At 39.6% G+C, this 15,125-nt stretch overlaps 1 protein-coding gene across 1 annotated transcript in view; it reads right to left on the reverse strand.

Moving 5' to 3' along the window:
• Window positions 1-15,125, reverse strand: part of LOC149227759 (ACT domain-containing protein ACR11-like) — a 464,039-nt gene that overhangs the window by 275,147 nt on the left and 173,767 nt on the right. The gene's annotated exons all lie outside the window — the stretch shown is intronic.

The raw sequence follows: 15,125 nt of genomic DNA on the forward strand, positions 1-15,125 counted from the left end.
GTCCACATGCCAGAATTCGATTTTTACACTTGGCATTGGAGCTCCATTCAAAAAATTCGAATTTCTCTTTTGGCATTGTCACCTCATGCCACTTGCTTAATCACCTCTACATTGGGATTGGCTCCAATTCCAATTGTCATTGTCATTCTTCATTGGGATTGGCTCCAATTCCATTTGTCATTGTCGTTCTTCATTGGGATTTGCTCCCAACTCTCTATATAATAAAGGTGTGGGCTCTCATATTGTATCATGTAATACGAACTATTGTGCTTGAGGAGACTCTACGGGATTGTATTCACTACTTGCAATATAATACAACAGCCTTTGGAGTAAAGCATGATGGTGTTCTTCTCCTTGCATGTGTGGTAAATTCTTGATCTGTTGTTATGCTTTTATTTATTTCTTCGTGTCATTATTTCTTTCATGTTTGTTTCAAGTTATGTTAGTATGCAACTATCTCATATTAGCATAAAAATTAATTATTTGATTTAAGAAAATAAATCTTCTAGTGAATAATAGATGTATCTCTAGGAATTATTTCCACTGCACTTATTTAATTTCATGTCGATTTAATGATTTGTGTTGAAGTTCTGTAGATGAATCACTATTTGGTCAATCTTTTCAAGCGTGAGGGGAAATTTTCGGAAGAATCAACCCATTCTTGAAAAATATTCAATGAGAACCCATATATTTTGAGTTTCAAAGTCTCACCTATATATTATTTGAGTCTTGCAGGGATTCTTTCAAGTTTCTTAAAGCTTTTATTTCTTGCATCAAAATATCAAACTTGGAAAATTTTATTTTTTTACGTATTGTACTTCATTTATCAATATCTGGCTATTTCAAAAAGCTAAGTCATGGCTAGTCAAAGAAGAGAGCTTGCTCATACTCTTTGGCCTAGTCTCTTGTAGATTATTTTTGTAACATACTTTGTTGTCATCTTGGTCTAACATTTGAATTAATTTTGTATCCTTTTGAACAAGATAGTTTCCATGCTTTGATTTGTAGACTTATTCATCTTGAAAGCATTTATAATATCTTGTGCTAACAATTTAGTGCTTCACTTTTCAAGTTTATTTTAGCATTCCATTTGAAAGCATTTCACTTCATTTTAAGCAAAATACAATTTCATTTCTTAAAGAGCAAATACTTGGAATGCACTAGTTGTTTACCTATTTGATGCTTATCTTATGATGGTTATTGCTCATATCAATTTTTTGTTTATATATCTTAAAGAGATAATCTATTTAACTCTAACAATTATCCTAGAAATTTACATCTTTTTTAAATTAACTTTTCATTAGGGACCACCCCCTTAGCTAACCTAGGAGATTGTTCAAACAGAGAGAGTCGGAATTAGTGTGACAACCCGTTCTTTGAGTTCCCTGCCACCAACCACACCTTATGGGGTTGAAGGCTTTTCTCACTGACTTGTAGGTAGGTGTAGGCGGCAAGGTCAACATTTTTTAGCGTCGTTGCCGATGACAAGTCTTCTTGTACCTAGGAAATATGACTAACTTTTGGTTTTTGTATGTTGGATTTCAGAGTTAGATTCCTGTTCAAGTGGCGACTCCACTTATTTCATTTTCTGCAAGGATTTCTGCTTGAAGCTTACTTCTTGTAGATTTCTTGGTAATCTTGGATAGGAGCCTCTCTCTAGTATCCATTTTCTCTTTTAGGGTCAAGTGAGGCTGACATCATGAATGATTTGTTCGCCCCTTGTGATTTTACTAACATTTCAGGCTATCCGTCTTTCATTCCGGGTGAAGGCATTGAGCCTATTGAAAGGTTGCCTAGTTTTCTAAGTAACAATGCCATCAGTACTAAAACTCACCTTAGGAATTTCCACCTTTGTGTGAGCAAAGGGTGCCATGATATTAACCATGAGGATGTTAAAATGAGACTTATCATCTTTTCATTAGATGGAAATGCAATGGATTGGTTCATAGAATTCCCTGCAACAGTTTTGATTCTCTAGAATCAATCATTGATGCCTTTGAAGAAAAATATGGAGATGAAAGAAAGATCAAAGCGAAAGCTAATGAGAATGATAAGGATCTCATCAAGGGGTTGACTCAAATGATTAAGGATATGCAACTCAACCAAGTTCAACTCATTAAGACTATGGAGGTAAATCATGCACAAGCATTAAAGGCCATGGAAGTCAATCATTCTAATCAAATGACCACTTTTCAAAATAGGTTGTTCACCATGGAAGAAAAACAAGTGCAATTAATCAACACCATGGAAACAAATCATGCCAAGGAAATAAGTGTTATGAAGACTAATCAAGCCACTTTTCAGAATAGGTTGGATGAAATGGAAAGATTACAGGTACAAAAATTCCAACTTAGGTTAATGACGAATGGGAAGAGAACAAAGAAACAAATCATAAGCATCCTGGTCCATTGAAGCAATCTTCATCTCATTATGAGGAGGTCATTTACTCCATAAAAAATGGCTAATTGATGGAGACTTGGATAGCAAGGAAACTGAGGGGAATCAGGTTTATACTTATGAGATGGATACATCACCCATGTCAGAGCATAAGCAGAATGGACAAAGTCAAGTCAAAGAAGTCTTGGATACTTTGAATTTTCCATCAAAGCATCTTCAAAATCAGACAGAAAGGTCTACTTTGATCACCTCAACATCAACATCACAATATGTTAAGAGAAAAAGAAAAAAGCAGAAAGCATTTGGTAAATCAGATGACCATGTACAACACAGTGTTGGGACAGATTAAAGTCCTAAGATATTCAGAATTGGACAGGGCACATCAGAAAAGCAGCCCATGGATCTACCTAAAAGTAAGTAGGTTCTCAGCATGAACTTCATTAAGGACATCTGATGCCATGGGACATCTTTTTGTATCATATTTCTAACTTTATCCCTTGTCATTTTTGTTTAATTTGTTTTATTTCATGAATAAATTGTCATTTATGCTCTTAGAATAATTTTCTATTTCTTCATTTTTGTACTTGATTTCATTTGATGATATTTTGAATGGATACTGCCGATATATGTCTTTTGTTGATGGATGCAGATTCCGGGTTCTTGCACACTATCACTTCACATCTAGCATGCATCCCCATATGGAGCCAAATGTTAACCACTGGAGTGGCACTTGATGATTATATGAGGACTCCATGCCCAAGGATGATCCAAAGGACACTTGTACCGTCGGATATCATCAGTCAACAAGAGTTTTTAAACTCTACTTCTATTTCTCATCATTTTTCTTGTATCCAGATTCCACACCCTGTGGGGAATTGTAATAAGTGATACTAGTAATGATGAGTTTTGAGTCTTTAACAAGTCTAGAATGTTGGGACTCTATCAACAAACGAGTACACCTTGGAATGTTTTTTTATCTAGTTAATTATCCCTTCTTTTTCAGATACAGATAATTTCTAGGTTTTTCACTCACTTTTTACCCCAAAACGAGGATTAAGGTTTGGAAGTTGAGCCCTAACACATCTTAGTGTCTAAAGTCAATGTATATTACATACTAGATCACACAAAAAATTTCGTGCAATTTGGTTAAGTCTAAGTAGTCATTTTTAATTTTTTAAATTTTCTGCACTGCAAAAATTGCTAATAAAATTGTATTTGTAATGTAATAAGTGATGTCTAGAGAAGTTGTATGGGGTATGAGTAATGAAATTTGCACCTCTCACACTCAAATTTCTACTATGACACATCTTGAGGGGTTAAAAATGTGTTTTAAACCCTCAAAATCCACTTTTACAAAGTTTAGTGGGAAATCTGAAATCTAACAATTAATTAAGCCATAAATTAAATAAATGGAGAAAAATAAATATCCACACATGCTAAATGTTGTGGAAATGAGATAAAAAATTATGGGAGAGTTAAAGTGAAGTCCCAGAGTGATGTGGACTCCTAAAATCAAGGAAATGACATGTGCTCAAATAAAATCGAATTTCTAGCATTAAAGGAGAAAGTTGCTTACTTGGAAATTCGAATTTGAGAAGTTAATGCACATTTGGGAGGATTTGGGAGAATATTCGGCGGAGATTTTTGTGGGAAATTGTCCCACATGGGTTACCACCCATATACACTTGTCATTCTATCATAAAATTCGAATTTGGCACATAAGGGAAGAAGAAAATGATGTCCACTTGCCAAGAATTCAATTTTTACACTTGGAATTGGAGTTCCATTCAATAAATTCGAATTTCTCTTTTGGGATTGTCACTTCATGCCACTTGTTTAATCACTTCTACATTGGGATTGACTCCAATGCCATTTGTCATTGTCATTCTTCATTGGGCTTTGCTCTCAACTCTCTATATAATAGAGCCATGGGCTCTCATATTGTATCATGTAACACGAGCTATTGTGCTTGAGGAGACTGTGGGATTGTATTCATTAGCAATATAATACAACAGTCTTTGGGGTAAAGCGTGATGGTGTTCTTCTCCTTGCATGTGGTAAATTATTGACTTTTTGTTATGCTTTTGTTTATTTCCTCATGCCATTATTTCTTTCATGTTTGTTTCAAGTTATGTTAATATGCAGCTATCTCATATTAGCATAAGAATTAATTATTTGTTTTAGGAAAAGAAATCTTCTAGTGGATAATAGATGTATCTCTAGGAATTCTTTCCACTGCACTTATTTACTTTCATGTCGATTTAATGATTTGTGGTGAACTTTTGTATATGAATCATTATTTGGTAAATATTTTAAGCATGAACGGAAATTCTCAAAGGAATCAACCCATTCTTGAAAAATATTCAAGGAGAACCCGCATGTTTTGAATTCCAAAGTCTTATCTATATCTTATTTGTGTCTTGCATGAATTCTTTCAAGTTTTTTAAAGGTTTTATTTCTTGCATCAAAATATCAAACTTGGAAAAAATTGATATGAGCAAACTCACATCCTTTTTAAATTAACTTTTCATTGGGGACCACCCCTCTTAGCTAACTTAGGGATAGCTCAAACGGAAAGAATCAGGCTTAGTGTGACAGCCCCTTCTCTGAGTTCCCTGCCACTAACCACACCTTGTGGGGTTGAAGGCTTTTCTCACTGACTTGTAGGTACGTGTAGGCGGAAAGGTCAACAGGGGCCACAAAAGAAGGAAATTCAACCCAATGGAGCAAATCACACTAGTGAGAAGAGAGAGAGAAAGGAAGGGGTGCGAATTAGTGGAAGGTGGGGAGACCAAGGGAGAGAGGGACAACAATTATAAAAAGAGCTTGGAGGTCTCCATTTGGTACTTTTGATAATTTAACAATTTAACATTAGTTCCCTTAAGCTGCTTAGCCAAGACAACCATACTGTTCAGTACAAGGAATTTCCGAGCAGGAATTCCACCCTTATTTCGGAGAACTTCAAGTGTCTCTCTAGTGAGGCAACTGGGGAGCTCACTTCAGATTTTCCATCGGGCACATTTATAGTCATTTCCTTCAGCTAGATTGAGTTTCCCTTGGACACAGAAGAGAAATTGTGGCTCTTGGGAGGGCCAGCAAAAACGGGAATTTGGGCTAGCCAATTAGCAAAGAATCTTTCCACAAAGAGGTGGATTTTATTGTCAATTTGCATGTCTGTTGGTGAGGTGTTAGGGAGAGCTGAGTTGCTCCAATTCTTGGCCTGCACAGGGGCTCACCGGGCATTGTTATGCAATCACTTGGGCAAAGAGAGTCTATGGTGTGGATATGGAGGAATAAGGGAAAATTTGGGAAGGAGATTTTATAGCAGAGATTTGGAGCATTTTGTAGTAGATTTCATCTACAACTAGTTTTGCTAGCCAGTTAGAGGTCCACGCACAAATTGGGGTCACCGAGGCACGTTGGACTCAACCCAAACCCTTTCTAAGTTTTTGTGGGTTTTATGAGAGGAGGATAGGATTAATTTTGCAGAACTTTCTGAGCACTCCTAAGGAAAGAATTCCTAGTTGCATTCAATAGTCAGTAGTAGAAATTATTGGAGGACATAGTTATTTCAGGGACGATTTCCACCACATGGGTTCGCGAGATATTTCTAGGATTTTTTGAGCTGGTGGAGTAGTGCATGTAGCTAATTTCTCAGAATTTTTGGAACAATTTGGAGGGCTAAATCAGCAGTTCCTTTCCAACGGCAGCAACAGTTTTTTGGGTGGATGCAGATTTGGTAGTAGAGTCATTTCCAGCATTTGGGTACCATCATATTCACCTAGAATCTTTCCTTGCTTTCTATAGCAAGCCCAGGTTCTTTTGTTCCTACTCATTGTGCTCCATCTAATTAACTTAATAAAAAAAGCTCAGGGTTTTGGGTGTTATTTCTAGCGTACTCTGGGATTTCTACATGTGTACAATTTTTAGTGCATGTTTATGATTTCACGATTGTTATTAGTTAATATTTCCATTAGGAATATTATAGTGGTATCAGAGCCATAATCTTGGCTCAGCCTGTGGGAAACCCTTTATTCTATGACAAGACCAGAATAAAAAGCTAAGAAATCATGGGATCCAATGAAAGATTAAAATCAAACAACATGGCAGTAACCTTAAATGACGTGATTATGATGCAAAAAATGATGATTGATGTGGGGGAGTAGTTGTTTCATTCCGCAATGCGGAATCATGACCATTCTCAATTATACAACAAATCCACTATGCCCAAAATTATGGGTGATACATCAAGATGGCAAGACATGATTGCAACTGATGTGGAGTTATTGGCAGCAAATTGGAGGGCATACCAATCATTGGGTCTCGGCATTCAGGCATCCCTCTCTTTTTGGGAGTTCTGTGAACTAAGAGGCATGCACAAATCAGTGGGGATTCAATTGAATTATGTAGGGATGATGAAGAGGATCAGGCAGAAGATGAAAGAGTAGTTGAAGGGGCCATGGTTGGCAAGGAGACAATTGAGCATACAGCGATTGATGAGATGCCATCCGTTGTTGACGTATCTATTGACGAGATATCACAGGTTGTGACCGAGTTATCAGGTGATAGTAGCGCACCACAAGTTGATGAGGTGTCGGGAGACATCTCACTATTGATGAGGAGTTGGTAGGTACATAGGCATCCAGATCTATGACAGAGTTGTCGGACGACAGTCACCTACAGTTGACTGGTGAGCATGTCTTGCATGTTGGGTTTTCGATGGAGGAGTAGTCGGAAGCTCGTGTTGAGCCCATGAAAAAGGAGGATGTGCGACCATCCTTTAGGCTAGCCATTGATGAGGGGCATCATAGAGACCACACGTTGGGATTTCAACACAACTCGCTTCAGAGGCACACTGACGAGATCTATAGCATTATTAGCCCACCCTTACGCATTGGGTTGATGGAGGTAGAGTTGTCTAGACATACTTGAGGGGATGTCCAGGTTAGCAGGACTGAGCGAAATTGTTGATTTCAGGTTGCATCGGATGTGCTATAGCCATGAAAATTGGTCGAGAGGCTAAAGAACATGAGATCTCCAAGACCCAGAAATGGTGTGGGCAGATTCTAACCGATTTGGGAGATATTAAAATAATTAATTTTTAATGGAGTTCCTAAGTCTAAACTTAGGAAAAATAAAACATTAATGGGCATTAATATAAAACTGGGTTAAAAGGTTCCAAAAGTCATGGATTAAACCAAATCTAATCTTAGCTGTTGATTAGAGATTAATCTCGGCCGTTGAAGGACCAATTGGAAAAGTATAAGAGGAGGCTTGAGGGTCAGTTGGAGAACACACCAGAGTGATCAGTGATTCGATTTGCTAGAGCGGGGTTGCTAAGCAATGTCGAATCAGTGATCAGCAGCGACGGGCAAAGAGAAACCAGCGCAGAGGCAGAGAGCAAGAAACCACAGCCAAAGCAGGCCACCCAGAGCCCAACAGAGACAACGCAGAGGCCAGAAGCACTGCATCATCCATGCAAAGAGCAGTTGGAGTGATGCAAAGGGTCCCAGAGGCTGCGCAATGCCTCAGAGGGCTAACATAGAAGGGTTTAGGGCTGACGTAGAGGGGTTTGGGGCTGATGCAGAGGCCAGAAGGGCCAGCGTAGAGCTTCAGAGTCGCTGGAGAGGGTTTCGTGGGATAGGTTTTTTGAATACCTGTTTCCGAATAGAGAGGTATTGCTACCAATTATTTTTCTCTGCCTGGTGACCCAGTTTGGCACCCAATTGTACTCAAGGAAACACTGCATGATAATAAACCCTCAGAATAGTTGCACCGATTTTCCCGCATTGGGTTTTTCCGGGGACATTTGTCCAAAAATAATGGTGTCACTTGTGTGTTTGTTTTCTTTTAGCTGATGATATGTAGATGTTGAGACTGTGTTGTGTTTATTTCGTTATTTATATGTTTTAAATAACTTGTTTGAATTTAACAAGTAGAAGAAATAAACCAGAAGAATACAAATTAAATTTCTAATGGGTAATACTTAGAAATTTCAACATGGTATCAAAGCGTGGTGGAAAATCACAGGAGAGCTAAAGGCATCAGCTGAGTAGAGCATTTGCAGCAGAATCAGTTGTCCCGAGTGACAAAAGCTAATCCTTGTAGAAGCAACAAAAGAAGGGTTGACGCAGAGGGACTGCGTCATAAGTCCAGGCTAGAGAGAGGCCAACGCAGGAGGGCAGAAAGAGGCTCATGCAGAGACCATGAGGTTTGACGCAGTTGGCTGAGGGAGTTTTTTTGCGAGTGTCGGGATTGCGCAGAGCCTAGAGGCTCAGTCCTTCAGTTGCTCGAGCATAGGAAGCTGTGGGCAATTTACGGGAGCGAAGCTGGTGGGGTACTGTGGGTAGTGTTAGTGTCAGTCTTTCCAGCCTTCCTCCAGTGATCAAATGTGCTCTTACAAAGTGGTCTCAGAGTGTCAAGGTCAAATTTTGTCATTTCAGTGAGTCTTCAAGCAAAATTTGGCCACTAGGCCTTAGGTCTAGGCTTTGCCCAAATGTCAGTCCATGTCATCATTCAGCTGAGCCTATCATCATTCAGAGGGTTGTCATTATCATGTCAGTGTCTAATGAGTCTTTTTACAACTTATTCATGCTTCAGTTGTGCCTAGGCAAGCTCATTTCCCTCTCCTAGGGTTTTGAAGGCAATTTCTCTTGGATGGTTAAATCACCGGCAAAACTTGTTTCCTGATGTTCATACACCTTCCCCTATCCTTAAAATACCTTATCAAAAACTTCCCATCCCTTAGATCCGCCAAATTCCTCATTTTTGCGCAAACCCTAGTTTCTAGCTACAACTTGGCAATTTTCTAGGTTGGGCCTGTGTTTTGCCCTTTTGGACCCCTTCCCCTCACTCAATCTCTGAGATTCCACTTTCCCCTACTTCCTAACATCCCTCCCTATTCCCAAAAATTTCCCCAAGAATTTAGAAGCCCCCTATCCCCTTCATTTCGCTCCACAGAAATTTACCAGTAAGCTGCCAAATGACCCCAAATCTCTTCAAGGTTGCAGGTAGGCCTCTGATCATCAAAATATTTTGCTTGACAGAGAAAAATGAGCATGGGAAATTTGTTTTAATGCCATCAAGTTGGAATGAGAAGTTCATATATATTTGCTTTAAAAATGTCAAAATGCAAGTAGAGATAGGGTTTTGTTTTGCTGCTCTCAAGGTTATCCCTTTCACCCCCTGAGGTTGTTCATGAGGAGGGAATGCCATCACAGTAGCATGATATTCTTGAGACCAGACATGTCAGCTCCACTCCTTTGGTCACTTATCAGAAAGGCCCAAGGGCCTTATTTGCAGCAGCTAGGCGAGTACTATCTCCCCAGCAGGTGGAAGGGGTCTCGCCTTCATCTTCAGCTAAGCGAGTGTTATCTCCACATCAGGTGGAAGGGGCCTCGCTTTCTTCACCAGCACAGGTACTGCAGAGGGGCAAAGAGCCCATGGTTCATGAGGATCCGGTGATTGATCTTGAGGCCAATTCTCCTAGCCAAGAGGCGAAGGAGATCATTCAGCATCTCAGAGCTGAAAATGATGTTTTACAGAGGAGACTTGAGGGTGCCCAATGGACCATCACCTACCTGGAGCAGCGGAACACACAGCTAGAGGAGGAGAAGGCACTTGATGAGCTATGGAGGATTCGTAGCGACCGAGTCTTGAACCGTAGGAGGCTCGGTGATCCATTGCCTGCTGACCGGGAGTCATTGCTCATTCAGGAGAATGCCCACTTGGAGAGGCTGTTGGCTAAGGCCAACCAAGAGAAAAAGCTGCTGAGAAACATGAAGAATCACTATTGGGCAAGGATGCATGTTTGCAAGGCAAAAATGAAAATGTTCCAAAGGAGGTTATCCGAGGCTCTTAGGCGGAAGAAAAAGACCAACCCACTCCGTATCTTGGCTGAGGCATCCCTCAAGGATCATGGCACTCACTAGCATCATCTACAGCACAAATCCCAAAATTTTTGAGAATTTTGGGTAATTTTGGTATTTTTGGGAAATTTACAGGTTTTGGCTTCTCAACGGGTCTCACCCCCGGTGAGACCCTTTGTCATCGTAGCTCCGTTTTGCAAAAACTCAACATTGCTAGATTTGTCATGCAAAGTTACACATGCCTATGGATGGACTTGAGTTTTTATGGAGTTTTGGGCCTCCAAAAGGTCAAAATACAGGCAAAATTTGACTTTCTGCCCCTTTTTTGAGTTGCAGAAGCAGTCTTGGGAGAATTGACTTTTGACTGGGCAAATGACCTCCAAATCCAAAAATTCCAGTTTGGTTGGAAAGTAGACTCAGAGACCTTTCCAACGAGCTATCCTGCACCTCATTCTGACACTGGGAAGGCCTCCAAACAGAGCTCTAATGTGCGCGACCCGTTGAGGAAACTTTGCCAGATTTGACCAGTTCAGCCCAGAAAACGCAGTTTGGCTCCAGTTTGACTTTTTGAGGTGGATGGTGGTCCTCTTGGATGTAATTGTGACACTTTTTGGATATTTTTACTCTTGTTTTACTCTTCTAGAAGATTCTTGCATGTAAAGGGTAAAAATTGAATTTATGAACTGGTTTCCAAGTTTATAGAGGCAAGTTGTTTTGACTGCCTATTTTCTAGTGCTTAGTTTAGAAGTGGTTCAAACAGCTCCTAGGATAGTGAGCTCGACCCATGAAGGCAGGGAAAGAGGTTAGATCATCTATATTATGTACTTTCTTGCTCATTTTCATGGTTGGACTCTTGAGGGAGAAGCTATCATTGTATAGTTTCACTGCATCTCTGCAATTTTTTGCTAAGGAAGACCAGGGTTTTGCAGTCATCTTTGGGATTCTTGTGGACTCATGTGTTGATGGTGTGTTTCTCCATGTTATTGTAAGCTTTGTTATGTGATTCATTTCCTTTCTATACTTCTGCATATTAAACAAATGAAGTGTTAAAGTAAGAATTCATGCTTGCCATGCTCTGCTTTTAAGTTTGTTTAATTTCGATGTTTTCTACTATCTAAAGAGAATTCAAATTCATTGTTTGCTCTCTTTAGCCTTCTTATCTTTCATTTCTAACCATCCATTTCAGTCAAAGACATCAACACGGTCTCCTACCTCGCCCCAAGGTACCCCCTGCAGAAACTATGTCCAATCCCCACACCCAAAATTGCCCTCTCCTCAATTTGCCACCAAAAACCCAAAAAACCCCAAATCAACCTTTCTAATCAGTTTACTAGCCTAATATCAGTGTTACCTTGTTGGTCATCTCATCCCATTGAAGATCTACCGAGATTGACCGGAGAGAGCCTTCTCCTGCCCCGTAGGGCTAGCTACGAGGCTGAATGGTTTGATGTAGCTTTGAGGTTTGCCTTTCTCAGCCTGAGGTGAAATTTCAAGCGCTAACATACTGGCGACCATACTGGGGAGAACATCTAATCCTTTGCTCATTGACGTGTTATTTCATAAGTCTTAGACGGAGCCTGAAGTTACGCCAGGAAGCCTTCGAAAACGCTCTTGTTTTACATCAGCGCAAGTAGATAAACACTGCTTCAGTCAATCTCCGTGAGCTTGTGAACATAGCGCTTCATTGACAATTTACCCCAGTACATGTATCAAGTTCAGATCTGATTGTTGATAGTGGACAACGATCAGACACTTGAAAGGCTGAAATCATTCACTTGGCGACTCTAAATCAGTTTCGAGATCAGATCCAAAGACTCCACTGGAGGATGATCCCGACCAGCAAAAACATGAAAGGACAACATGGACAGATCAGGTACTCAAGTTGGAATTTCATCCAAGATATTTTGTTCTTTGTTCTAAATTATTTCTCCTCTTTTCCTGAGAATGTAAAAAGGGCTTTGCAAAGTATACTGTATTTGAGAAGAGATCCTCGACCTACAGTTAATTCTTTTCCTTCGAAGATTGTGAATACCAAAGATTTGCATACCTTTGAGCTTGATCAAGACCTTTCTTCCGAATTTTGTGATGGCCATCTTCAAGTTGATGAACCTCAAGTGACCAAAACTAATTCTATACCTGCTGTACATACCCCTACACCTTGTAAAATTCCAGATCAGTATAAACCTCTTGTTTTACCTTCTTTTCTTCATCCTTTCCCCAAAAATTATGATCTATACTTGCCGAGGTTTGATGGTGAAAGTAAGAATGTCAACGCTGAGCAACATGTCCAGAATTTTGAGAATTTTCTTGACCTTTTTGAAGTTGATGAAGAAGATGTTAGTATAAGGCCTTTTGCTCTTTCTTTGCAAGCTGAAGTTAAGAGTTGGTTCAAAGCCCTGCCTGATGCAAGCATTTCAGATTTCCAGCAGTTTGTCAAAGTTTTTCTCGATAGGTGGATGATTGGGCAGAACCTTTTCTTGATTGTAGAAGAGTATAACCAGCTGAAAAGATTGCCAGGTGAGACAGTACAACAGTTTTCGGCCAGATTTAATCAAGTTTATTATTCGATGCCAGTTGATATAAGGCCTACTACTAGATCTGCTCTCTTGCACTACCCGGGTACCTTTGTTCCGGAGATGGAGTTTCAGCTGAGAGAAAGGGATATTGCAACACTTCATGAGATGCAAAACAATGCAGTAAATGTAGAGGCTCATCTGCTGATCCGAAGGGCAAGGTTGAAAGAAGAAGAGATGAAAAACATAGATCCGGAAAAATCAACATCTTTAGAGGTGAAGCTCGACATTTTGGTAAGTGCCGTGGAAGAGATGATGGACAAGATCAATGCAAGGAATGAGGATGATGTTCATGGCTTGCTGATTGAAGAAGAACAAGTTGCTGATCCAAAACATTTTGTTTCTTACCCTAGTTGTCATAGATCTGATAATGATTGTTTTGTAGATCACCTTGGAGAAGAGAGATCTGTTGATATGACCTGCATGCTTGATGATGTGTTTTATAGTGATGATTTGCCTCGTTTTGATCAGTATGATGATGATTATGTTCTCCAAACAGAAGCTAATCTTGCAGACAAATCAGCAGCTAGTTTGTGGGAGGAGGAAGTTCATTTTCAGCAGTTTGAGAACAATATTCAGCCATCACATATCAGCTATGATATTGACGAGGAAAGTGCAGCAAATTTTGAAGTAAGTGAAGGATCTTTGCCTTTTTGCTTTGATTCGTTTCAGTTCATCAGAGACAACTTCCATGTAATCAGAAATCAGCTGTCAATAAGTCTTGATCTAGACCATCTTGAGGGCAATGAAAATTTTGTTCAAGACTTCTCATATTCAGATTTGCAACCTTCGAAAGCCATCGATTGTCAAGATGCAGCTGAAGACTTGGAAGTGCACACACATGATTTAATGATTCAAGGTGACTCTGTACCATTTTGTTTTGAATCAATTCAGTTTTTGAAGGGTAGATTGCATAGTAAATCATTTAATGTTGAGGATGAGACAAATAACAAAATTCTTGAGCAGCCTGTAGCATCAGATTTGCAGCCACCAAATGAACTTGAAGGGCAGATTATAGATGAAGTTGTGGCAGACAAAATACATGATTTGATGATGCTGGAAGATTCTATACCCTTTTGTTTCGAAGCATTTCAGTTTATAAGGCAGAATCTTCGTAAAATCTCTAAAGAAAAAGATGAACAGCTAGAAGGATGTCATACATTTTCAATGGATACATTGCAGCAGTCTTTTCAGGTTTTTCATGATCCAATAGTTGATGTTTTGGATGAGGTTTGTAGTCAAAGTCTTTCTCCATTGACTACATGTGAGCTTGAAATATGTGCTGATATGAATTTGATCCGGCGGCCGGTTTCTTTGTCATTTTCAGCAGAGGTCTCGTCACAAGGCTCAGATCAAAGTGTGCATTCATGGTATGAGAAGAAGAGAAGTAATCCATTGGATGAGCTAAGTTCCAGTGTGCTTGAATTTCAAGATCCTTATGCAGTGTTTTTGGAGGTGGATAGAGAAGCCATATCATTCAATGGGTCTGTTTCTAAGTCGTCATGGGAGTTGCATTTTATTAGTTCTCTCTTGTTGGTCATAAGCGAGAACTTGTGGAGAATTCGAACAGCAGATCGGATACTTGCTTGGTTACATTGGTTGTTTCATTTCACTTGATCAGGTGATATATGAAACTGTTAGAGTAGGTTGTGATGAATAAGCTCCACTTTGAGCATCATTTTCAGTTGGTCGATTGTGTTTAAGTATCGAGTCAGTTTTTAGTTGAGTCATGAGTCCTTTATGAGTCAATTTTTAGTCTTGTTGTTAAGTTCGTTTGTGTCAGTTTTCAGTCATGCATTTCAACTTGAGTTTATGACTCCATTGCCCAATGATTGAAAGGCACTAGTCTGCTCTCCCAGAGGTCTAAGGTTCTTGGCACCTCCAAGGAGCTACCATCCCCATTGGAGCCAATGTTAGTGTCAGTCTTTCCAGCCTTCCTCCAGTGATCAAATGTGCTCTTACAAAGTGGTCTCAGAGTGTCAAGGTCAAATTTTGTCATTTCAGTGAGTCTTCAAGCAAAATTTGGTCACTAGGCATTAGGTCTAGGCTTTGCCCAAATGTCAGTCCATGTCATCATTCAGCTGAGCCTATCATCATTCATAGGGTTGTCATTATCATGTCAGTGTCTAATGAGTCTTTTTACAACTTATTCATGCTTCAGTTGTGCCTAGGCAAGCTCATTTCCCTCTCCTAGGGTTTTGAAGGCAATTTCTCTTGGATGGTTAAATCACCGGCAAAACTTGTTTCCTGATGTTCATACACCTTCCCTTATCCTTAAAATACCTTA

This window comes from Pinus tabuliformis, chromosome J, assembly GCF_031772625.1.
Source record: "Pinus tabuliformis cultivar Carrire ecotype Pingquan chromosome J, CPIR1, whole genome shotgun sequence".
Taxonomy (NCBI): Eukaryota; Viridiplantae; Streptophyta; class Pinopsida; order Pinales; family Pinaceae; genus Pinus; species Pinus tabuliformis.